The sequence below is a fragment of the Artemia franciscana genome, chromosome 10, assembly GCF_032884065.1.
Source record: "Artemia franciscana chromosome 10, ASM3288406v1, whole genome shotgun sequence".
NCBI lineage: Eukaryota > Metazoa > Arthropoda > Branchiopoda > Anostraca > Artemiidae > Artemia > Artemia franciscana.
In genome coordinates this window covers 46,768,043-46,795,905 of record NC_088872.1, presented here as the reverse complement: position 1 = coordinate 46,795,905, position 27,863 = coordinate 46,768,043, and the positions used below count along the sequence as shown (strand labels likewise).

General features: G+C 35.5%; 1 protein-coding gene across 1 annotated transcript in view; it reads right to left on the bottom strand.

The window, feature by feature from the left end:
* The window catches only part of LOC136032273 (calcium uniporter protein, mitochondrial-like), a 183,860-nt gene that overhangs the window by 101,536 nt on the left and 54,461 nt on the right, over nt 1-27,863 (bottom strand). The gene's annotated exons all lie outside the window — the stretch shown is intronic.

Here is a 27,863-nt window from a genome sequence, read left to right as displayed (position 1 = left end):
ATTTCTATGTTCGTATGTTTTTATTACGTATATGAGAAGGTTCGCCCACTCGTCAATACCTCGTCAATAACTCTTTGTATTAAAGCTTAAATTTTGTCCCCTGAATCACAAAGGCCGTAGAATAAATAGTTGAAATTACTGAAAATCCTTTAGCGTAAAGAGTGAGGTATTAGGAGGAGGTGAACCCCTTATATGCGTAATATTTTCTGTTCGTTTTAAGTTTTAATGCCATTCCATACTTCCAGTTGAAAAAAACTTTTTCATATTTATTTTCTCATTGTTTTTTAAAATAATACTAGAAAATGCTGCGCCCCCTTTATGGAAATCTTCTTCCACCATGACAAATTCCTCCATGGAAAATTTCCCCCACATAGCCCCCTCTTCTCAACCAACCCCCCCCCCAACCAAAAAAATCCCCCTGAAAACGTCTCTACATTTCCCAATAACCATTAGTATATGCAAACACTGGTCAAAATTTGCAACTTGCAGACCCTCCCACGGGGACTGTGGGGGAGTAGGTCGTCCCCAAAGACACAGTTATAAGGTTTTTCGACTATGCTGAATAAAATGGATATCTCAGAATTTTGATTCGACTACTTTGGGAAAAATGAGGGTGGGAGGGGGCCTAGGTGCCCTCCGATTTTTTTGATCACTTAAAAAGGGCACTAGAACTTTTCATTTCCGTTCGAATGAGCCCTCTCGCAAAATTCTAGGACCACTGGGTCGATACGATCACCCCTGGGAAAAAAAACCAAAAACAAACAAACAAATATACACACATCCGTGATTTGTCTTCTGGCAAAAAATACTAAATTCCATACTTTTGTAGATAGGATCTTAGAACTTGTACAATAGGGTTCTCTGATACGCTGAATCTGATGGTGTGATTTTCATTAAGATTCTATGACTTTTAGGGGGTGTTTCACCCTATTTACTAAAATAGAGCAGATTTTCTCAGGCTCGTAACTTTTGATGGGTAAGTCTAAACTTGATGAAACTTATATATTTAAAATCAGCATTAAAATGCGATTCTTTCGATGTAACTATTGGTATCAAAATTCCGTTTTATAGAGTTTTGGTTACTATTGAGCCGGGTCGCTCCTTACTACAGTTGGTTACCACGAACTGTTTGAATGCTTTTACGTCGCAAAAACAGAGCGTAAGGTCAATGTTCGAATAGGAGGAGAAAATGGAGTTGGTTGCAACATTTTAGTGCCATAACTGCCAATTGTGAAATCAAGTAGCGAATAAGGGTGAAGATTTAGGTTGCAATTTTCGCTTTAAGAGTCCATTATGAAATTCCGGGTTAGATTTTTAAATTTGAATTACCTTTTGATTTTGGTAACTCACGTGATTTACCCGTAGTGTGTACCAACCCCTAATAGCTCTCAATTTACTAACCACCGTTTTATGTTGACTTAATTAAAATTATTAAAATAGGTTGTTAAAATTGCAATAATGAATAAAAGAATGTAATACAAATTTAAAATTGAAAAATAGGTATACTCCGTTTATTTATCTAAAATATAAGTTTCTTTCGTTTAATATAGTTAAAAGTGATTTTGGAACTTAAAATAAAAACAAAAATTATTTTACCTATGAGAGGCGGCTGCCACCCCCTCTCTTTATGTTCAAGTTTGACAAAGGATATCAGAAAAACATTTAGAACGCAAAAAAATATAGCCGTTGGTAAACGAAATAATTATTAATTTACCGATCAATTTACCGGTTAAACATGTAACACTAAAATGTTTCTAAAGCTTTAATAGATTTATTATTTTCTTGTCCCTTACACACGTGTTTTGGTTCCTATGCCAATTAAAAACCAGTAAAACTGTGGTAACATCGAAATTTGGTGGCTTATAAAAGTTCCAGCAGGATTGGAGAAACAAAAATTCATTTCGAACCGCTTATTCATGGTCTTTTTGCCTGGCTATCAAGGAGGCACACTCGTGCCTCTTTAAAGAGGCGAACCACGACAATGTTAAGCGATCTTCGGTTCCAGTGGTCACAGAGGGATGCATTTCGTAGCCCGGGCTCCAACTAAGAAACCTGCCAAATTTCATCCCCCTCCGACTTTTCCTTCATGGGGAAAATCTGGCCGAAAGTTTCGACCCGCCAACCCCACCCCACCCCCTTTAACGTTGTCCGATCGGGCTGAAATTTCCGCGAAATCCGCGAAATTTCAGCTCGATCCGATAACTCCTTCCCTGTTTTCCAGAAACCACGCATAGCCACTTAATGTTCATGTTCTTTTTTTTCGCCACGTCTAGAGGTCACAGCCGACATCGGATCTGGGTGTACGAAGACTCATTCGACGCGGAATTCTCCGAGTAATTTTCCTGGAAAGTTTCGTCGGAAAATCTTAACCCCCCGATTTTCTAGATTAGAAAAACCCATTTCCCCATAAGAGCCCATGTTAATTTTTGAAATTAACAATGAACCGAAGATCGCTTAACATTGTCGTGGCTCGCCTCTTTAAAGAGGCACGAGTGTGCCTCCCTGATTTAAAAGTTATATTTATACACATGCAGGGACTTCAAACATGCCCGGTTAGCTCAGTCGGTAGAGCGTGGGACTTTTAATCCTAAGGTGAAGGGTTCAAGTCCCTTATCGGGCGTTTTTTTTTCACAAAATATGAAAAAAACTTCGTTTTCTTAAAGAGTAAAAGAGGCTGCGTCCCAAAGACGAACCTTAAGACGTACAGGAATTAGGAGAGGCAGTCCTAATTCCTGTACGAGGAGTACAGGAATTATTAAATTACATCCACCATGGATTGTAGAAAAACGTACAGAAATAATATGAAAAAAACTTCGTTTTCTTAAAGAGTTAAAGAGGCTGCGTCCCAAAGTCGAACCTTAAAACGTACAGGAATTAGGAGAGGCAGTTGAGGGGCTGCCGCCCCCCAAACCCCCGCTTTTAAAGACTCTTTTGTACAGATTTTTTGTTGTGGGGGGCTGCCGCCCCCCTAACCCCCCGCTCTTGGCTTCGGAAAGGCCCTCTTTTAATTAACAAAACAAAAAACCTGTACAAAAGAGTATTTAAAAACGGGGGGTTTGGGGGGCGGCAGCCCCCCAACTGCCTCTCCTAATTCCTGTACGTTTTAAGGTTCGACTTTGGGACGCAGCCTCTTTAACTCTTTAAGAAAACGAAGTTTTTTTCATATTATATATTACTAACCTCGCCGAATTTTCAGTTTATTGTATTTACCAGTTATTGAAATTACCGGTTAATTTAACGATTACTTTTCGAAACATTTGAACAAGAAGAAGGAACAAGCAAACACATGTAAATGAGTTCTTTCATTCTGGAATCATTTTGATAACCTAACAAATATAAAGTTTTCATCACATTCTCGGCTCTCGTATCGGAGCCAGAGTGGCCAAATGGGGGCATATTTCGCAATTTTGACGCTTTTTGAGGTGGTTGCGCATTGAATTTTTCAAATCGGCCCATTTTTTTTTGGAGGTGGGAATCATTCATTCAGCGCATTTTACTAGAAAAATGGAACTTTCGGTACATTTTCGCTATTATGACGGCGCAACTTTAAATCAGATATCTGGTAACACTGATCGGAGCATTCATATCTGAAGTACCGAGATAAAAATTCAAAGTTTAGGATAAAGAGTTGGTTTTTGAGAGGGGCAGTAACCTTCGTCATTTTTAAATTTAAACATTGTTATTTACTTTCAACTGATCAATGCGGTTTTATTTAATTTCTATTAGGTTTTAATGTCACATATAGGGTTTCCATAAATACAAGGGGACACCCTCTTAGATCCATGTTCGTTATCCGAAAGTTCAACCTTTGTCTAACACTAGATAATATTTTCCATTCAACTTTAAACATTGTTATTTGTGTTTAATTGAAACCAATGTACTTCATTTAAATTATATTCGCTTTTAATGTTAAATATAGAGTTTTCATAAATACAAGGGGACACCCTCTTAATTCCCTGCTCTTCATGTGGAATTTTAATTTTTGTGTAGCAAAACAGTAAGAATATGGGATCGTTTAGGTCTATTTTCTTTACAAAATAGAACATAATTTAAAACTTTTCAAAATAAGAGAAAGAATACAACCCCCATCAATGCTTGGTCATTGTTAAGACCAGGAGACCATTCAAAATACGTTCTGAATTGCTTACTTATCTCATTCGTAAAGGATCATTACTTCTCCCGCCTCCCCTGTTAGATAAAAATACAATCCCCCTTATAGACCCCAATCATATTTTACAATACATATACTCTTTTCTTCGCCGCTCACGCCGTTTCAACATTTTAAAATATAGTAGGAATAGCCATTATACAGTTGGTCAATTATATTAAAATTAAATCAAAAGACAAGTTTTTTCAACTGAAAGTAAGGAGCATCATTAAAACTTAAAACGAACACAAATTATTACGTATATGAGGGGGTTCGTCCCCTCGTCAATATCTTGCTCTTTACGCTAAAGTTCGAATTTTGTTCCAATTCTTTAAGAATGACCCCGAATCACGAAAGCCGTTTAATAAGAATGAATAGCTCTTTTGAAGGCATAAAAAAAAATTTAGCTTAAAGAATGAGGTAATGACGAGGGGTGAAAACCCCCATATACGCAATAATTTTTGTTTGTTCTAAGTTTTAATGTTGCTCCTTACTTTAGGTTGAAAAAACTTGTTTTTTATTTAATTTCTGATCGTTTTTTAAATAATACCAGGATATCCATTGCCCCCTTTATGAAATTCCCCTTCCCCATGAAAAATTCCTCCATCAAAATATCCTCCAACGACTTACATTTTTCTTAGGACTTAGCCTAGAATTTTTTGGGACTAAGACTTTTTGGACTCAAAATTTTTACGGCATTTTATATGTATTATATTAAAAGGCACTGACTATTAACATAGGCATGGTGACGATAGAAAAAATAACGAAAACAATAAAATGAAAAAATAACGAAAAATAAAAACAAATTGAGAAATAAAAAAAAGCGCAAAATAAAAAAAAATAAAAAAATAGAAAATTGTTTCTTGAATCAAAATAGAAATCAGCAAAGGCATTATACAAAAATACCAAATATTCTCATCAAAATTGTTTCCTGATTAAAATAAGATGAAGGGAAGTACGTAATAATTTTGATGAAAATGTATTATTTTTTGAAATAAGATTGGAAATAAGCAAATAGATTATTCAAAAACAACAACTATTCATCAAAATATTTTGCTTATATAAATATAATGAGAAAATATGCCATGGTATGTCTCAAAATGTTTTGTTTCTTGAAACAAAATTGGAAATAAGCAAATACATTATACAAACTATCAAACATTTTCATACCAAAATGGTGTTGCTCAAATTGCATTGTTTCTTGAAACAAGATGGAAATAAGCATATGTATTACTCTAAATATCAATTATTCTCATCAAAATGTTTTGCTGCTAGAAATAAAATAAGGTAATATGCGATGATCTTGTTCAAAATATATTGGTTCTTGAAGTAAGATAGAAATAAGCAAATGCCTTATTCAAAAATACAAAATATTTTCTGCGAAAGGTTTTACAGTCCTATGGGGGAAATTATACAATGAAGCCCTTTGAAAAATATTGCTTAGTATTGGGGTATTCATAAATTCAAAATTAATAAAGTCATATAAATTTTAAGCGAGGATACGACAGCCCTATACGAGAAATGATACAATAAAGCCTTTTGAAAAGTTAGTATTGGGCGTACGCATAAAGTTAAATTTAATAATGATACGCCAGCCCTATGAGGGCAATCACATAATAAACCCTTTTGAAAAGTATTGCTTAGTATAGAGGTATTATAGTCGATATTAATAAAGTCGTACATATTTTAAGTGATGGTACGACAGCCCTACGAGGGATATGACACAATAAAGCATTTTGAAAAGTATTGCTTAGTATTGGGGTATGCATAAAGTCGAAATTAATATTCGTATATATTTTAAGCGATGATACGATACTCCTATGAGGGAAATGATATAATAGATCCTTTTGAAAAGTATTGCTTAGTATTGGGGTATGTATAAATTAGAAATTAATAAAGTCGTATATGTTTTAAGAGATGATACAAAGGCCCTTTGAAGAAAATGATACGATAAAGCCTTTCGAAAATTACTGTTTAGTATTGGGGTAAACATAAAGTCAAAATTAATAAAATCGTATATATTTGAGTGATGACACGACAACCATATGAGGGAAATGACACAATAAAGCCTTTTGAAAAGTATTACTTAATATTGAGGTATACATAAAGTTGAAATTAATAAAGTCGCATATATTTTAAGAGATGATACGACAGCCATACGAGGGAAATGATACAAAAAAGCCTTTTGAAATGTATTGCTCAGTATTGGGGTATGCATAAAGTCGAAATTCATAAAGTCATATATATTTTAAGCGATGATACGACAGCCCTAAGAGGGAAATGATACAATAAAGCCTTTTGTAAAGTATTTTCTCAGCATTGGGTTATGCATAAAGTCAAAATTAATAAAGCCGTACATATTTTAAGCGATGATACGACAGCCCTAAGAGTGAAATGATACAATAAAGCCTTTTGAATCCGGGTATTTTTGCTTAGTAATGGGTTATACATGAAGTCGAAATTGATAAAGTCGTATCTGTTTTAAGTCGACGATACAAAAAGCCCTATGAGGGAAATCATACAATAAACCCTTTTGAAAACTATTGCTTAGTGTTGTGGTATGCATAAAGTCAAGATTAGTAAATTTGTATATATTTTAAGCGGTAATACGACAGCTCCATGAGGGAAATAATGCAATTAAGCCTTTTGAAAAGTATTGCTTAGTATTGGGTATGCATTAAAGTCGAAATTATTAAAGTCGTGTGTATTTTAAGCGATGATACGACAGCCCTATGAGGGAAATGATACAATAAAGCCTTTTGAATCCGAGTGTTTTACTTGCTAGTTGAGTACCAAAAACTTACTAAAAGCACTTTTGCATACAACAAACTCAGCTAATAGGTTAATCCCGAGTGTCTCAGTTGCTGACACCATAAAAAATTTCAAAAAGCATTTTTGACTACAATAAACAGAGGGTGTCAATCAATTTTGAGTATTTTAGCTGATGGCTGAGAACCAAAAAATTAATTAAAGCACTTTTAATTACAACAGACTCAGTTACTTGGTAAATTTCGAGTCTTTTAATTGGTGACTGAGCATCCAAAATTAATCAAAAAGCTCTTTTGCAAACAACAAACTCAGAAAGTAGACAAATTCCGAGTGTCTTAGTTGCTGACGGAGCATCAAAAATTTAATATAAACACTTTTAACTACAATAAACTCAGGTAGTTGACAAATTCCGAGTGTTTTTACTTGCAAACTAAGCTGCATGGTAAATTCGATTCTTTTGATTGGTGACTGCTTATTAAAAAATTAATAGAAAGCAATTTTGCTGACAACAAACTCAGCTGTTAGGTAAATTCCGAGTGTCTTAGTTGCTGACTCAGCCAAAAAATTTAATAAAAGCACTTTAGACAACAATAAACTTGGGCAGTTGATAAATTTTGAATACTTTACTTGCTGGTTAAATACCAAAAGAAAATTTATAAAAGCACTTTTGACTACAACAAACTCAGCTAATTGGTAAATTCGGACTCTTTTAATTAGTAACTGAGCATAACATATTAATAAAAAAGCACTTTTGCATAGAACAAAACTCAGCTAATAGGTAAATCTCGACTGTTATAGCTGCTGACCGAATATAAAAATTTAACAAAGCACTTTTGACTACAATAAACTGAGGTAGTTGATAAATTCCAAGTGTTTTAGTTGCTGGCAGAGTACCACAAAAAAAATTAATAAATACAATTTTGAGTACAACAAACTCAGCTACTTGGTAAATTTAAAGTCTTTTAATCGGTGAGTGAGTATCAAAATGTAAAAAAATGACCTTTGCATAGAAAAAACTCAGCTAGTAGGTAAATTCCGAGTGTCTTAGTTGCTGACTGGGCATCAAAAATTTAACAAAAGCACTTTTGACGACAATAAACTGAGGAAGTTGATAAATTCCGAGTGTTTTAGTGTCTGGTAGAGTGCCCAAATAATTAGTAAAAAACTTTTTGACTGCAACAAACAGGTAGTTGATAAACTCCGAGTGTTTTACTTGCTGGCTGAGCACCAAAAATTAATAAAAGAACTTTTGACTACAACAAACTCGGCTGCTTGATAAATTCAGTGTTTTAGTTACCGACATCTAGGTTACACTGAGTTGACTGCTTTCAAGCTAAGTTCGTTTAGGTTCATTCAGCGTGGCGGGCCACGCTTTGTGAACTAAAAATTTTTTTTTTTTGGTGCTCAGCTAGTAACCAAAACATTCAGAATTTATCAAACAGATGATTTTTTTGTGGTAAAAATTGCTTTATCAATTTTTTTATATTCAGTTAGCAACTAAGACACGCGGAATTTACCCACTAACTAAGTCAGTAGTACATAAAAATGCTTTTTATTAATTTTTTATACTGAGTTTCCAATTAAAAGAGTTAGAATTTATCAAGTTGCTGAGTTTGTTGTATTCAAAAGTGCTTTTATTATTTTGTTTTTGGTACTCAGCCAGCAACTAAAACCCTCAGAATTTATCAAGTACCTGAATTTATTTTAGTCAAAAGTGCTTTTATTAAACTTTTAATGCTCAGTCAGCAGCTAAGACACTCGGAACTTACCTACTAGCTGAGTTTGTTGTATGCAAAAGTGCTTTTTATTGATATTTTGATGCTCAGTCACCAATTAAGAGACTCGGAATTTACCAAGTAGCTGAGTTTGTCTTCGTCAAAAGGGTTTTAATTTTTGTTTTTCTATTCAACCAGCGAGTAAAACACTCGGAATTTATCAACTACCTGAGTTTATTGTAGTCAAAAGTGCTTTTCTTAAATTTTTGATTCTCAGTCAGCAACTAAGACACTCGGAATTGGCCTACTAGCTGATTTTTTGTGTGTGCAAAAGTACTTTTTATTAATTTTTTGACACTACATCAATAATAAAATAATTTACCAAGTAGTTGAGTTTGTTGTAGGCAAAATTACTCATCAATTTTTTTTGATACTTTGGAAGCATGTAACACACTCAAAATTTATCAACTCCCTCAGTTTATTGTTGTCAAAAGTGCTTTTATTAAATTTTTGATGCTCAGTCTGCAAATAAAGACTCGGAATTTATCAACTACCTGAGTTCATTGTAGTCAAACGTGCTTTTATTAAATTTTCGATGCTCATTTAGCAACTAAGACACTCGGAATTTACCTACTAGCTGAGTTTATTCTAAGCAAACGAGCTTTTCTATTAAGTTTTGATACTAAGTCACCAATTAAAATATTTGGAATTCACCAAATAGCTGAGTTTGTTCTAGTCAAAAGTGCTTTAAAAATTGTGTTGGTATTCAGCTACCAAGTAAAACACTCGGATTCAAAAGGCTCTAATATATCATTACCCTCATAGTACTGTCCTATCACCGCTTAAAATATATACAACTTTATACACACCCCAATACTAAAAAACACTTTTCAAAACAGTTTTTTGCATCATTTCCCTCATAGGGCTGTCGTATCATCGCTTAATATATATATGAATTTATTATTTTCGACTTTATGCATTCCTCAATACTAAGCAATACTCTTCAAAAGGCATTATTGTATCAATTCCCTCATAGGAATGTAAAACATTTCGAATAAAATATTTTTGTATTAAGCATAATTGAATTTTTGAATAAGGCATTTGCTAATTTCCATCTTATTTCAAGAACCAATGTGTTTTGACCAACACCATCACATATTTCCTCATCTTATTTTAAGCAGCAAAAACATTTTGATGAGAATATTTGATATTTTGAACAATACATATGCTTATCTGAATCCTATTTCAAGAAAACAATACAATTTGAGCAACACCATTACATATTTCCTTACCTCATTTCAGGCAATAAAATATTTCGAATAAAATATTTGGTATCTTGAATAATGCATTTGCTTATTTCCATCTTATTTCAAGAACCAATACAACTTGAGCCAGAAGTTCCCATATTTCCTCATCTTATTTCAAGCAGTAAAACATTTTGAAGAAAATATTTGGTATTTTTGAAAAATGGCTGCTTATTTCCATCCTATTTCAAGAAACAATTTTTAAATTTATTTTTATTTCCTGTTATTTTTTGAATTTTTTCTTTTATTTTGCACTATTTTTTAGTTTAATTTTTTTTTCGTTATTTTTTTTCGTTTGTAAATCTGTTTTTATTTTTCGTTTTTTTCATTTTTATTTTTTTTCCATTAGTTTTTTTATTTTAAATGCGTTTTTATTTTTCGTTATTTTTTTCTATCATCACCATGTCTACGTTAATAGTCAGCACCTTTTAATATAATACGTTTAAATCCAACAAAAATTCTAAGTTCCAAAAAACTGTAAGTCCAAAAAAGTGGGGAAGTTGAGGGAGGGATATTGGGGGTCCCTGTGAGATCGGATATGGATGCCCATTCATTGAATCGTCATGGGATTACTGAATATTAAGTAGTGCTAATGATCTTTAGGGTATAAGCATGAGGTTTAGGCTACAATCCTTAGAGCTCCAGGCGTTAGTTCAGTAATGCCTAATTCTATACTACTAGTTTATAACTTGCAGCACATCCCCTGGGGACTGTGGGGGATTAAGTCATCCTCAAAGACATAGTTATTTGATTTTTCGACTATGCTGAACAGCACGGGTATCTTAAAATTTTGGTCAGGTTACTTTGGGAGAAAATGAGCGTAGGAGGGGTCCTAGTTGCCCTCCAATTCATGGTCACTCAAGAAGGGCAATACAACTTTTAATTTCTGTCCAAGTGAGCCGTCTTGCAATATTCTAGTAAAACTGTGCTGATATAGTCAACCCTGAGGAAAAGCAAAAAAAAAAACAAAACAAATAACAACAAATAAATCAACACGCATCCATAATCTTTCTTATGGCAAAAAAATATCGGCATTTTTGCAGATAGGAGCTTGAAACCTCTACAGTGGAATTCTGTGATATGCTGAATTTGATGGCGCGATTTTCATTAGGATTCTCTAACTTTTAAGGGCTGTTTCACCCTTTTTTAAAAATAATACAGATTTTCTCAGGCTTGAAACTTTTGATGGGTAAGATTAATCTTGTTAAAGCTCATATATTTGAACTCAGCATAAAAATCGCAGCATCTGCTGGGGCGCCATTTAGTTTAACAGTTTGCTAACAAAATCATAAATGAATTAAAAGATCTAAAACAAAATGGTAAAATTACTCCACGATTATATAATAAATTTTTCCCCTGGGACAGCTTTTGTCTAAAATTCTATGGTCTACCAAAGTTACATAAGCAAGGCATCCCTTTAAGGCCCATCATAGCTTTTACGACAGCCCCCTCCTCCAATATTAGAAAACGGTTATGTACAACCTTCAAACCTTTGCTTTTTTCTCAAAATCTTAGATATGTAATTCGGTAGATTTAGTTGATCATTTAATCATTATTGTTGATTAAATTTTAATCATTTAAGATTAGTTGATTATTATTTTAATCATTGGACATTTTAATGCAGAATGTCCTGCAAGACATATCCTCACAAGAGTCCGCTCACTTATTTTAGGCACTTTTTTCTTAGTGACAAGCCGTTGCAGTAGCAATCTAAATTACTATCAAACTAGTCACCTCAGATTACAAGTCTCTTATTATACTCTCCTTAAATTGGTAAAAGTTAGCTCTTTTACAGTTCTGTCTCATAGCAAAAGACAGACAAGTGTGAACTTCGTGATTAAAATAATTTAGCTTCAGAATTATTCCTTACAACATTTAAGCGCTTTATTTAATTTGACAAGAAACGAAAATTTTTCTCAAGTTCTAGATTACTCAGCAAAATACTTTACTCAATAGCAAGGTTTCTAAAGTGGTACTTTTTGAACAATTTTAATTGGGGTTTGCGACACTTTTCACAACATAGGACCAAATTTTGTCACAAAATGCCACAATCACATTGTTTTGAAACTCTTTGAGCTTTTGAATGCAGGTACTTTAAAATATGTACTTAAATGGCTAAATGTGACATAGAAAACATACCAGCAATTTCGCATCCGTCCTCTCCTCTAGGTTGTGCATTCGGTCCTTACCCAGAGGAAAAAATTTGCCCTCCCTACATTTTGAAAAATACTCTTTGTGGCATTTTCGTTAAAGAAAATCGAAGAAACACAAACGAAATGTTCCCCCTTCTAGATTTTGAAAAACGCCTTTATTTGTGAACTCATTTAAAAATAATTATCCCCCTATATCTTTGTAAATTGGTGTCCCTGCCTTTCCTAATGATGGGCGTTTGCAAATATATAATTGCCTCTTTCCACTTGCTTTGCTCGCTACTGCTGCTATTACGCGTCTTCAGCTCTAGCCAATAAAGGTCTTTATCAGTGGTGTCAATTGGGAGATGGGGTACTTGCCCCTGCCCCCATATTTCGATAAAGGATTTTTCATGGGTGCCCCCATATTATTGGGAAATGTCGTTTTTGGTGTTTTTATGTTGAAAAACGTCAAATTTACCCCCTCCCTTGATCTTGGAAAATACATTTTGCCTCCCTCAAAATTTCCTAAATTTGTGCCTCTGGCCCTTTAATCCTAATACATAGATAAATATACATTTCCAATTCTAGCGTCATTAGCAGCTCATCATTAACATGTACCAGAGTATTATGCACCCTGCACTACAGCTGTGTACCTACTTGCAGTGGAATTATTGGGGTGAATTTTTGGAACAGAAGATTATATTCAGAACTTAGAATTATAATTTACGTTTGCTTATTAAGTTTTATTGTCATATTTTGTAACTTGAAGCTGTTTGTAGTTTGCTTTTTCATTTATTTTCTTTGCTTTGATATTACCGAGGCCGTGGTCAGGGGGAGGTTAGTTAGGGGGTTTGAAACACCTAAATGCTTGTCCGACTTTCATTACATAATAAAAATGCACATAAAACCAATTTTTGATGCGTTTTTGAGTTTTTTATTAATACCCCCCCCCAAGTAACAATCCTTGGATATTACCATAATTAATTGTAGAAATTTAGTGACATTTTCAAACCCTTCTGAAAAAAAATTGTCAGCCGCAAAAAGTGAGATGAATTTACCGCTTCAATTTTTGATTCCCCATGATTGGTGTAAAGAAAAAAAAAGAAATTGAAAATGGCTATCAATTAAAATTTAATGATTATCAAGATATTGTCATATTTTGGCAAATTTAATCGTTTTTAAAATTGGGCCAAAAAAGATCTAAAACCTCATTAATTTGGTTATTTTTGATTGTGCAAAGGAAATATGACATGAAATAACATAAGTAGCGTTCACAAAAATCTAGGAGGGGTGGACAAAGCGTGTTTTTCAATATCTAAGGGGGTAAATTTATCGCTTTTCAAATGAAGACAGTAAAAACGGGCATTTTTCAATGAGAATACCCAAAAAGGGTGTTCTTTTCAGAAACTACGAAGAGGGAGGATCCAGGAAGGGGGAGGGGGAGGAAATCACCCAGTTGACCCTAGTAAAAACATCTTATTATAACAATGCGCAAAGTCCCTTTAGAGAGCCTTTAAAACTGAATCAGATATACAAAATTTAGGCAGGCTGCACCTGCCACTACAGCTCTCTTCTATATTTCCATGGCTAAAAAATGTGCCACTTTTTGTAGTATCTTGAGTTCTTAAATGGTGCCAAAAGACACTTTTCGGCCAAGAAGTGATACTCTCGACCAAAGGGGTAAACCTGGCCAGTTTTGTTTCTGTTTTCGACAAAAGCAGATTACCCTGTCGGGACAAAGTGAGGGGTTGGCAACACACTGGAGTGGTATACAATGCTTTAAATAAACAATTTATCATTTTCTTTTTTTTTAGTTTTGTTGGTTGGAAAAAACCGACTGAGGATTTGTAAAGTCGGAAATCACAGTTTCAGAGCTTTGTGAAAAGCATATGAATAAAACAGCAGGTCACCCGTGGTTAGCAGGTCAACCATCTTGTTGGATTTATAATTGTGTTGTCAGTTTTTCTTCCTCTAGTATTATAGGCTAGCTACCAGGCCCGCAGCCAGGATTTTTTCCAGATGGGGGAGGGGGTACAAAAAACTGAAAAACGTAAAAAAATATATGCATTTTTGTTACGCGAGTCAGACAAAAAAATTGAGGAGGGGGTTCAAAACCCCTCCCCATCGAAACGCCCATGCTAGCTACACTTATATGTTCCCGTTTCTTTGCTAAAATAAATGTTCACTTTTTGTCTATGTTTTTTTTTTCTTATTTATGCTGTGTCCTTTTACTGTTTCTGTAAACGGGTTTCACAAATAAATTTAATTCAAGACGAAAGACCCTACTTCGGGGGATTTTCTTCCTTTTATCAAATTATACAAATGTTCTTATGCTAGCAACTTTGTATATTTAACTATAAAATTAATGCATTTTACATTTTAGAAATTAGGATTAAAAGGATATTATTTTGATATTATTATCAAAATTCTGTTCGGTTATTATTGACAAGTTCTGTTCTTTATTTAGCGTATGATCTGTTCTTTATGATCTTTTATTCATAAAGAATGAAAGATCATAGTGTTTAAAGCTGATAAGTACATCACGATCGATTTAAGTTTGATTTATGCAAGACTGCATATGAAAGGAAGAACAAGAATAAATTTATAAGCACCTCAAAGAATTAAAAAAAAATCTAACGGAAGTAAAGAGCGAAGTTGAAACTTGAAATCATTAGAAAACTGCAGTGCAAAACATAAATGCAATATAGAATTCTTTTAACTCGAGAGAATATAGGCCTAAGATTGACAAGTTAGCACTGATAGAAAAATCACAACTCTCACTGGAACTCAGCCTTGGTAGTTTCTCAACATTTTAGTATGGCGACTACCCTAAGTAGTCAAAACAAAAATAAGTTAAGTGGTTAGTTTACACAAATGCCTCTTATACAAATATAGCGGCATCCTTTCACTTTTCATTCCGATCCGACGTCATTTTCAAGGGGGTTCAGGCTCTTCTTCAGAATTCCAACAAACTTGGCTTCACAAAGAAGTTTAACTATTAATATTAACTGTTATAGAAGTTATTGCTCCTGAATCAGGTTCAAACTGCAACTCTTTTTGCCCAGACGGCGGTTTTTAAACACGTTTTCAAATTTCCGGTTACTATGGGCCGTGTTTCTCTCTTTAAAAGGTTGTAGCTCTCGCTGAAACCAAGAAGTCATTTCAAGGGGTTCGAGCTCTTCTTCAAAATTCCCACAAACTTGTTTTCACAGCGAAGTTTAACTATTAATATTAACTGATATAGAAGTTATTTCTCCTGAATCAGGTTCAAACAGCAACTCTTTCAGACCAGACGGCGTTTTTTAAAGGTGTTTTCAAACTTCCGGTTACTATGGGTCGTGTTTCTCTCTTTACTCGGTTGCAGCTATCGCTGAAACCACGTAGAAATTAAACGAGGCTGAAGACACCTATCAACATATGTAGCCTTATATATGCAAGAAAATATATCCAAAACCAAATGATGTATCTTCAACTCTTTCAAAAATTGGCTGTTGTTTCCCTAAGAATCTCCCAAGTGGTTATTTAGCTTCTGTTTAAAACACCACAGGCAATACTGTATCCACGATTTTGTTGAGGTGGGAGGGGTTATTTTTATAAGGGGGTAGGGGTATAAAAAACTTTAAAAAACACATCATACATTTGTTTACATGTATTTTTGTTACATTTTTACGAGTCGGACAAAATTTGAAGGAGAGGGGTTCGAACGCCGTAGCACCCCCGTGGACACAGGCATATTAAATTTATAGAAGGTAGTAGACACCAGCCTTTGGTTTAGACGACTACTGTTTTTTAAGAACCCTCTGGTATTAAAACAAAAAACAAGTTTCAGTACCAAGGACAAGCTCTTATAATTGAATCTGCTATTAAATCCCATAATTAAGCCACACCACTTTTCGCTACACACTGTGGTTTGTATATACTATTTCGTCTTCGAAATGTCAACATTAAACTATTCCTACAAATCCTTCAAAACTGTGGTTTTGCTCCGTTTGTAAAATTCAAAAATTGTCATATCTACTCTTTTACTTTTATTGTAGTAATATAATACAGTAATATGTGATCTTGAAGAATTTGAATCTACGAATTATAATTTTAAACTTTTTTTTTCTTTTTTTAACGCAAGAAACAGTTGAAATAAGCTAAATTCTGTGCTTTCAAAATGTTTGATAACATTTTCTTCATAATAAAATCCTCAAATTACAAGTTTAGATTTTTTTCATAGAAATCAGTTTAATCTAATGAAATTATGGGCTACCCATAGAGTAAAAAAAAAGAAGTAAATATGGGAATCCGGAAACTTGACAGTTAGATTTCATCATCAATCGGGTCACGCCAATTCTCAGAATGGAAGAACAGAATAAATAGCGAAAATTAACAAAAAATTGCCCTCCATATCTTCTTTTTATCTCTGTGATGCAACAAAAATGTCTTGGCAGCATTTACAAAATGCCAATAATATATAAAGTCAAAGTAAACACAGTGACATTCATAGATATTCATAGAAAGGGGTAAGAATCAGCAAATAACTTATCCGAGGGGGGTCAGAAGTTTTGCTAGGATAGAGCATACTTCATCTTAGAATTACACAGTTTCCTTCTTCTCACTCATCTTTGGTCTTCCTAGCGGAAAAAGGTGGACATAGGTTACAACCCAAAAAACCTTTTTATGCCATGAATTTTCAAATTCCTCATGAGGTAGGGATCCCAGAGCATAGAAAACTAGATGATTCCTCCCTTAGTCCCACCCTCCCCCATGCCTGGTATATAAATTAAAAATCTTATAAGTTTTTTACTCAATTCAAATACTTAGTAGTCGCCCCATGTCACTTAAAAATAATTGAGCTTTCCTTTATGTTCGGCAACCAGGGTATATTACACAAAAACCTAATAATACACAAATACACAAAAAAGATTGTGCGTTCAGGGGCCGAATGACCAATGGTTTAGTCCTGGCGTTATTCATAGAATTAATAAAAAAGAAGAAGTTTTCCCAGGGAAAGTAAAGAGCGAAGTCGAAACTTAAAACGGACAAAAATGATTACTTTACAGCCTATCTAACATATATCAATAAAATTAGTACGAATAAATCCACTAATTATGTTTTCCTATATATCTAGGATTATAGAAAACTAGCGCTTTACTGAAAACACAAAAGCCAAGTATAAAAAACCGGAATATTGATTTTCGAGTCAAATGTGAGTACGTAGTCTGACAACAATAAACTAATCTACAAAGCTTTTCCAAGTAGTAATAGTAGTATCCCCAAAAGTTTCACCTTGATATTCCCACTCGTTCTCGATATATTGCTGAGGTATCTTATTGGCAACCATTTAACACAATGCCTTTTGATTCATCTTATTGCAACATTTAGTTTTAAAGCATAATGGGCCAATTGCATAATTATGGGGGATTGACATGCCTAATATCCGTAAAGACATAGTTGCTGGATCGTTCTACTATGCTGAACAAAATGGCTGCCTCAACATTTTTACTGGATGCGCTTGGAAAACGAATGGGCCTGAGAGAAGGGCTGCTTAGCCTTCAATCTCATGTTACTCTTAAAAAGCGCACCGGACACTCGCCTGTAATTGGAGTGCAAGGGGGAGGACTTCCTCCTTCATATATATAGTAAAAACATTTTAAACAAATAAAAACAAAGTGAAAACATTTTAGATGTATTTTGTTTTCAGTAAAGTGCAAATCATATTCTGGCCTTAAGAAGGCATGGGGGTTTTCAGCCCTACTCATGCTAATTTTTGCTCGTTTTCAGTTTGACTCGGTTATTTATTGTATGATTTAAATGAACAAAATAAGTTTAAAATGGTTAAACTTTAATAATCTAAATATTTATTAAAACTTTAAGGAATATATATCAGTATATGTATACTAAACTGATAATCCACAGCCATTTTTTTAGTAAAGTGAAAATTCTGTTCTGTTCTTGAGAAGGTATGGAGGTTGTCAAAGAAATAATTTCCAGATCTTTCAACTACATTGAACAAAATGGCTATATAAAAATTTGGATTAGCCATTAACTGGCAAGGTGGGGTCTTTTTGACCCCAAGGGCCCTTATAGAGTGAGTTCCTCCTATGCCGTTAGGAGCAAAGTGCTGTTTTCTCGTGTATTTTCCGGAAACGTGGTGGCGTTGAAGCATGCAATCAGTCGAGTACCTGGCACAAAAGGCAGAGGAGGTAAGAATGGTCTGGTGTCATTTTGACCCCACCCTCCAATAACGTTACAAAAAAAGGAAATGAAGACTTAGTTTTTTAAGAAATATGATATTTGTCGCTAGTATTGCACGTTTCCGTCATTGCCAAGAACGACTTAATTGTTTTTCGTAAATTCTAGTTGGATTTCACTTTTTAATTTCCCGGTTTTGGCCTTTTTTACCTTTTCTTTCCGGATTTCAGCGTCGAAAAGTGATTCGTATGGAAAACTTTTATAATTTCTTTTACCTTAGAGAAAGAATGGATAACCGAGCTAAGAATCGCCTTACAGAGGAAGATATCATTCAGATATTTGAAGAAGATGACAATTTATCAAGTGGATCCGACACCCGGAACGACGATGACTTCAGACCATCGAATGACGAGCAGGAAAACCTTGTTCCAGATGAAATTTCATCATAAGAAGAAAGCGCAGGAGAGTCCAATGAAGCTACCGCTCTTTCAAGTCAAATCAGAGAACAGCCGTCACCAGCCCGAGGTCAGTCAGACCTCGAGAATGTGCCTCTTTCTCAGAGAACCAAAGATGGACCCGCAAGGATGTGCTACTAGGATGTGACAGAACAACAAAGTGGTCGGAAAGTGCACCACCCCCGAGCCGAGCCAGAGCTATAAACATCGGAACTGAACGAGCTGGTCCCAAAGGACCAGCACGCACAGGTCAACCTTTGCAACCAGAAACTGCTTGTTTTTTTTTCTCTGAAAATATTATTGATGTAGTGGTGGAGCATTACAACAGAAAAATGGATCTCCGTCGTGCGAATTTTGCAGCCGATCTACTGGATAAACAGGCATTTACGAAGCAAACGGATCAGGTAGAACTTCGGGCATTTTTTGGTCTAATATACTTTGCCGGAGTTTTCAAGTCAGGAAACAAAGATTCAACTAGCGATGGAACTGGGACAGATATTTTTTGAGCGACCATGAGCCTGAAAAGGTTCCTCTACATTGAGGTCTGCCTTCGCTTTGACGATCCGTCGACCCATCTAGCAAGAGGAACGACGCTTGCACCTATATTTGATACAATCAGTTTGTTGGAAACTGCAGCAAACTTGACTCTCCTTCAGACATCGTCACTAACGACAAGATGCTTATCGGGTTTAGAGGCAGATGTAATTTTCATATGTAAATTCCTACAAAACCCAATAAATACGGCATCAAAATGCAATACCTAGCAGATGCTCTTAGTTTCTATCTCTGCGACGCGTTCATTTACTGTGGAAAGGAGACGAAGGTACTCGAATCTGAGCATCTTTTGGTACCAACTAGGACAGCTCTTACTTTGACGAGGACTATCTCTGGCTCAGGCAGAAATATCATGGCCGTCAATTGGTACAGTTCCGCTCAGCTCGTGGATTAGCTTCTGAAATAGAAGCTGACCTATGTAGGGACTTCAAAGAAAAACAAGCGTGAAATACCTGACAGTTTCCTGCCAAACAAAACACACCAGGAAGGGAGTGTACTGTTTGGCTTTAAAAGTGATAAAATAGTGGTTTCATATGTGCCAATGAAACCCAAGGCCGTCGTATTGATATCGTCGATGCATCACACGTCTAAAGTCGACGAATACATGGGCAAACCGGAAATTATTGAATCTTACAACTCAACAAAGAGTGAAGTTGAAAATTTGGACCAGAAATGCGCGAACTATACCACAAGACGTAGAAAACGCCGTTGGCCAAAGACAGTGTTTTTTTCTCCATTAGAAGTTGCTGGTGTAAACGTTTCTGTACTTGTAAATGAAACTAGCTATTAAGAGAAGAGTATTTCCCGCCGTGAGGTCCTCATAAGGTTAGGTATGGCTTTGGTCCAACCATTTTGCACCATCAGATCTTTAAACAAAGTTCTGCCACGAGAACTCGTTGACTTACATGCCAGGTTGCTGGGATTTCCTTCGAAGAAAGCCAGAATACTGGGGAACAACATTCTGCAGCCAAATGAGCTTGATGTTGGTATCTGTCCCAAGGAAAAGACCGCAAGTCTACCCTATGCTATGTCATCTTTAAAAATAGTGTCTGTAAGGAAAATGCAGTAACTGTTTGCTCAAGTTGCATCTAAAAACCAATTTTAATTGGTTTCAACGGTAGTTATGTCAATATATTTGAAAATAAAAGGTCTCGTTTCCATCTAAATATTTTATTGACTGGTTACACTTCAGAAGATTGGGTCAACCTACCATGCCTGTTATAAAAACATCCTACCAGTTAAGGGTTAGATATGATTTGGGAACACATGGGTGTGGAGGGTGTCTTTTTGCCCTCCAATTACTTCTCACTGATAAAAAGGGCACAAAAATGAGTCTTTTTCGAAGTTTCTACGACAACAAATGACCATCTCAAAATTTTTATCAGATGGGTTACGGAAAAATACGAAGTTTCGAGGGTGGGGGTCATCCACCACCCGATCACTCTAAATCTTAAAAAGGGCACTAGAACTTCTGAGTACCAATCTAACGGGGCCTCTCCGATGTTTATAAGATCGCCCCTTCTATATATACCTTATACGCCCCAGGGCATAACTTACCTTGCCCTGAGGGATGTGGGGGGTTGTCATTATCAAGGACATAATTTCTGGGTCTTTCAAATACGTTGAACAAAATGGCTATCTCAAATTTTTGATTGAACGTGTTTGGGGAAACGGTGGGCGAGGGAGGGGGTTTAGGTGCCCTTCCATCACTTTCGACTATTAAAAATGGCACTGAAGCGTTGAATTTCTGATAAATGAGCTGTTTTCGAAGTTTCTACGACAACAAATGGCCATCTCATATTTTTTATCAGATGCATTCCGGGAAAATACAAGTTGTGGGAGAGGGGTATCCACCCTCCGATCAATATGAGCCTTAAAAAGAGCACTAGAACCTCTGATAATGAAGCTAATGAGCCCCTTCAAAGTTTCTACAATCACGCTCTCTATATATACTTTATATGCCCCCAGGGCATAACTGACAACTCTAGCCCTCAGGGCTGTGGGGGGTTGCCATCCTCAAAAACATAATTTCCAAACCTTTCAATTACGTTGAACAAAATGGCTACCTCAAATTCGTTATTGGATGTGTTTGGGGAACTGGTGGGCGTGAGGGGGTGGGTAGTCATCCTCCAACAACTTTGTACTATTAAAAAGGCCACTGGTCCTTTCAATTTGCAATCGAACGCGCACACAGAACGCGACAACAAATGGCCATCTCATAATTAAAATCAGATGCATTTCAGAAAAACACGAGGTGTGGGCGAGGTATCCACCCTCCGATCACTCTGAATCTTAAAAATATCACTAGGACTTCTGATTGCCAATCCAATGTGCCCCCTCAAAAGGTTATACGATCACCCTTTCTATACATAACTTATATGCCCCCAGGGCATAACTTACAACTCTTGCCGTGAGGGCTGTGGGGGTTGTCATCCTCAAAGACACAATTTCCAGACCTTTCAATTTCGTTGAACAAAATGACTATCTCAAAATTCTTATTGGAAGCGTTAGGGGATATGGTAGGTCTGGGAGGAAGTTTAGTTGCCTTCCAATCACTTTTGACAATTTAAAAGGGGACTGGCTCTTTCAATTTCCAATCGAATGAGCTGTTTTCGAAATTTCATCAACAATAAACGGCCATCTCAAAATTTCTATCAGATGCATTTCGGAAAAATACGAGTTGTGGGAAGTCTTCCAACCTATATCACTTTGAATCTTAAAAAGGGCACTAGAACTTTTGATTACCAATCCAATGAGCCCTCTCGAACGTTTTTACAATCACGCTTTCTATATATACCTTATATGCCCCCAGTGTATAACTTACAACCTTTGCCCTGAGGGCTCTGAGGGGCGTCATCCTCAAAGAGATAATTTTCAGATCTTTTAATTACGTTGAACAAAATGGCTATCTAAAAATTTGGATTGAATGGTTTGGGGCGGTGTCGTCCTCAAAGACATAATTTCTGGATCTTTCAATTACGTTGAACAAAATGGCTATCTAAAAATTTGGATTGAATGGTATGGTGAAATGGTGGGCGTGGAGGGAGGGTTAGTTGGTTTCCAATTACTTTCGAATATTAAAAAGGGCACTCGGCCTTTCCATTTCCAATCGAATAAGCTCTTTTCAAAGTTTTTAAGACATCAAACAACAAAAAACAACAAAGTTTCTAAGACATCTCAAAATTTCTATCAGATGCCAATCGAGAAAATACGAGGTGCGTGGCGGAGGAGGTATCCACCCTCTGATCACTCGGAATCATAAAAAAGACATTAGAACTTCTGATTAACAATCTAATGAGCCCCCTCCCCCGAAGTTTATACGATCATTCTGTCTATATACACCTTATTTAACCCCAGGCCATAACTTACAACACTTGCCCTGAGAGCTATAGGGGGCTGTCATCCTTAAAGACATAATTTCCAGACCTTGAACTACGTTGAACAAAACGGCTATCTCAAAATTTTGACTGGATCTGTGGAAGAAGATGGCACGCGTGGGAGGGGGGTTAGTTGCCCTCAAATCCCTATCGCCTATTAAAAAGGGCACTGGTCCTTTCAATTTCCAATCGAATGCGCTCTTTTCAAAGTTTCTACGACAACAAATGTCCATCTTAAATTTTAAGTAGATGTATTTAGGGAAAATACAAGTTGTGAGTGTGGGGGAAGGGTCCACCCTCTCATCAGTATGAATCTTAAATAGAGAACTAAAACATATGATTTCCAATTAAATGAGCCCATTCCGGAGTTTTTACGATCACCCTTTCTATATATACCTTATATGCTCCCAGGGCATAACCTATAACCCTTGCCCTGTGGGCTGTGGGGGGTTGTCACCCTCAAAGAAATAATTTCCGGACCTTCCAATTCAGTTGAACAAAATGGCTATCTCAAAATTTCGATTGGACATGTTTGGGGAAATAGTGGGCGTGGAAGGGGGGTTAGTTACCCTCCAATCACTTCTGAATATTAAAAAGAGCACTGGTCCTTTCAATTTTCAATCAAAAAGGGTTGTCATCCTCAAAGAAATAATTTCCGGACCTTGGAATTCAGTTGAACAAAATGGCTATCTCAAAATTTCGATTGGATATGTTTGGGGAAATAGTGGGCGTGGAAGAGGGGCTAGTTACCCTCCAATCACTTCTGAATATGAAAAAGAGCACTGCTCCTTTCAATTTTCAATCAAATGAGATCTTTTCGAAGTTTCTAAGACAACACATATCCAACACATTTCTATTATATGCATTTCGGGAAAATACGAGGTGTGTGTGTGGGGGGAGTATCCACCCTCCGATCACTCCGAACCTCAAAAAGGGTACTAAAACTTCTGATTAGCAATCCAATGAGCCCCCTCCGAAATTTATACGATCACCCTTTCTATATAAACCTTAAATACCCACATGGCATAACTTACAAACCTTGTCCTTAGAGCTCGGGGGGGGGGTGTCATCCTCAAATACATAATTCCCGAATCTTTCAACTATGTTCAACAAAATGGCTATCTCAAAATTTTGACTGAATTTATTTGGGGAAATGGTGGGCGTGGGAGGGGGTTGGTTGCCCTCCAATTACTTTCGACTATCAAACGGACACTAGTTCTTTCAATTTCCAATCGAATGAGCCCTTTTCGAAGTTTGTACGACAATTGCTTCGATACGAAGTGCCCTGGTCTAAACAAAAAATAAAATAAATAATACATTGTACCCACATCGCTCTTTACTTAGGCAGCGCTATTGGGCTGCCTATGATACTAGATAGGCTGTAAAGTAATAATTTTTTGTTCGTTTTAAGTTTAAACCTCGCTCTTTACTTTCCTCGGAAAAACTTTGTTTTTTAAATTAATCTTTGCTCGTTTTTGATTAAAATTTATTGTAGAAGCAATCCTGCCATGATTTTTTTTTTATTTATAAGGAATAATTTCTTTTCGTTTTAAGTTTTAATGTCGCTCCTCACTTTCAGTCAAAACTTATTTTTTAATATAATATCTAATCATTGTCGATCTAGGGGAGATAAGACACTTATAGAAAAAAAACTGCAGACAACCCCGACAGCAACGAAAAACTTTTAGTATATAACAAAACGTTTATTATCCATACTTTACGAAAAATACATGTTTTTCAGGAACGTTTGTTTTTCGATGAACAAAAGGCTATTTTTACCCGGCGAACCTCGCCTGAATCGCCTACTGACTAGCAGAAACTAGAAGGCTACTGTAGAAAAAAAAGAGTGGTTTAAGGGCTCATTTAAAAGTTTATTTTTATATCTAATCGCTTCTTAAAAATTTGACTTGATAGTATATTCCCACAAAGTTTATTTTCGGTTGTTTCGTTCATTTTTTTTCAAATGAAAAAAAGTGCCCTTTCCAATGAAATGACCGCACAAAGGTGTTTTTCAAAACCTAGGCAGGAGCAAAAAACTAAGGGGACAATGATGTCCCTTTCCTTCAATTACCACCGTTAGAACTAGCACACAAGCTTCATCGCAGAGTGAAGTTTGAAGGTTCAATTCAAAACTGTCGATAATTCAAGCTTAATTTTTGATAAATTTTTAGTTGAAAAGTTTTTAGTTTAAGTGAATTTGTTTTCACAATAATCTTTTACTTTTAATATGAGTAGATGATTTATGAAGCTTACTAAGAGGGGTCTTGGAGGGGGTTACGTGAGGGGCTCTTATAAACCTCCAGTTAAGGGCTTTGCATTATTGCAATGGTACTGTTTTATGCTTCCAAACTTTTCCAATAAAGAAGTGGCACCAAAAGTGCAATTTTTAGTGCTACATGGCAGTCATGGATGGTTGAACTGATAAAAAGCACGTAGATATGAGTAATAGCTTCAAAATGAGCCTTCCCGGGATATGCTTCAAGAAATTAGTGCAACACATTTGCAAAATATAGTGGATTATAAATCAAAAGAAGGACAAAATCATGATTGAAAAAAAGCAGGAATCGAACGCAAGATAATCTTATTTGAAGTCCTGCGCTGTACTAACAGAACCACGCCTCTAATAATCTAATGTAATATACTGGTGTTTGTAGAACTTAAATTGCGTGGATTATTAAGAGGACCTGGAGCAGAAACATACAGGGATGTTCTTGCAAACCTCTAGTTAAGGCTTAGGGTTTTGGACCATAATTATTACAATGATACCGTTTTATACTTCCAGGATTTTCCACTTAAGAAGTGGCACCAAAAGTTTTGTTTTCGGTGCTATATCTCACTTATGGATGGTAAAATTGATAAATAGCGCGTAGATATAAGCAATAATTTTCAAATGAGCCATTAAACATAACTCTAGGAAGTTCTGGTAGCCCACTAGCCCCAGCTTTTCCGCTTGAGACATGGCACCAAAAGTGCTGTTTTTAGTGCCATTTGAAACCGGTAGATGGTGGAATTTATAGGAAGAACGTGGATTTGAGCAATACCTTTTATATGAGATATTAAAAATCTATCTACGACATTCTGATAGCCCGCTAGCCCAACCCCTTGAGAAATGGCATAAAAAGTGTCATTTTTCGTGAGATATGGCACTTGTAGATGGCGGAATTTATAAAAAACCACGTACATATGAGAAATAGCTTTCGAAAGAGCTCTTAAGCGTCTCTCTATGATGTTCTGGTAATCCGGTAGGCCTGGAAAAAAGAAGAAGAAGAAGAAAAGAGACTGTATTAACGTGTTTTTTACTTTTGATTAGTATGGGCTGTGGTAGGTTGCAGTTACTGCTACAACCATGACAATGAGTTCATTGTAAACTCTCCCAAGAAAGTAGTTAACATTGAAATCTATGAAATCTAATAGGAGTAAAAATTTGTAAAAGCCTAGTAAATATAAGCAATAGCTTTAAATTGAGCCATTGAACATCTATCTACGATGGCGTGGTACCCTGCTAACGTTGCAGTAGGTTACTAGTGAGCAGACGGTTGACAAAAATTATTAAGGGGGCTGGGAGGGGGAGTGTACGGGAGAGGTTTTTTGTAAACCTCAGTTAAGGGTTTTGGAGCATAACAGATACCAATAAATGGGGATCTGTTTTGTACTTCATAGCTTTTCTACTTAATAAGTGGCACCAAAAGCGTTGTTTTCAATGCTATATGACACTTACAGATGGTGGAATTGATAAAAAAAAAAGCACTTAAATATGAGCAATAGCTTTCAAATGAGCCAGTAAACATCACTCTTAAATGTTCTGCTAGACCATTAGCCACAGCTTTTCCACTTTAGACATGGTACCAAAAGTGCCGTGTTTAGTGCCATTTGGAATTTGCAGATGCTGGAATTTATAGGAAGGAACGTAGATATGAGCAATATCTTTTATATGAGCTATAAAAAATCTATATATATAAAAATAAGTTGTCTGTCTGTGGATGGATGGATGGATGGATGGATGGATGTGTCAGGTGACGTCACCTGAAAAAACTGGATTAGGTGACGTCAAAACTGAAAAAACTAAAAAAAGGCAAAAACTACAAAAAAAACTAAAAACTAATAAAAAAAATAAAAAAGCTAAAAAACTAAAAAAACTATAAAGGTAAAAACCAATAAAAAACTAAAAAAAAAACTGAAAAAACTAAAAAAAGGCAAAAACTACAAAAAAAAACTAAAAACTAATAAAAAAAGTAAAAAAGCTAAAAAACTAAAAAAACTATAAAAACTAAAAAAAGGTAAAAAACTAAAAAAAAATAAAAAATAAAAAAAAACTAAAAAAAAGGAAAAAACTGAAAAATAAGCTAAAATAAAGGTAAAAACCAATAAAAAACTAAAAAAAAAGGAAAAAACTAATAAATGACGACACTCAAAGAGAAAGCGACCAGGACAAAAGGAATGTTCGATTAGCAATCAACAAAGCACCGGGACACAGGGAGTATAAATGACGACCAGGACACAAGTAAAAAAAAAAATTAACAAAACTAAAAAGAAGGTAAAAACTACAAAAAAACTAAAAAGAAAAAAAAACTAAAAACTAATAAAAAAACTAAAAAATCTAAAAATCTAAATAAACTAAAAAAGAAAAAAAAAGGAAAAAAATAAAGAAGAAAAACAAAACTAAAAAACGAATGTATATACAGACCGGTACACCGGGATACAAATGACGACCGGGACACAGGGAATATAAATAACGACCGGGACACAGGGACACAACTACAACGGGGACACCGGGGGAAACAGGGGGATATAAATGACGACCGGGACAAAAAAACTAAAAAGAAATAAAAACTAAAAACTAATAAAAAAAACTAAAAAATCTAAAAATCTAAATAAGCTAAAAAAGAAAAAAAAAGGAAAAAAATAAAGGAGAAAAACAAAACTAAAAAACGAATGTATATACAGACCGGGACACCGGGATACAAATGATGACCGGGACCCGGGACACAGGGAATATAAATGACGACCGGGACACAGGGACACAACTACAACGGGGACACCGGGGGAAACAGGGGGATGTAAATGACGACCGGGACACCGGGACAGGGAATGGTCGATTAGCAATCACCATCAACAAAGCTCAAGGGCAATCATTAGAATCATGAGGTATAGATCTGAATACAGATTGTTTTCCCATGGACCATTATATGTTGCATGTTCAAGAGTCGGTAAACCTGACAATCTATTTAT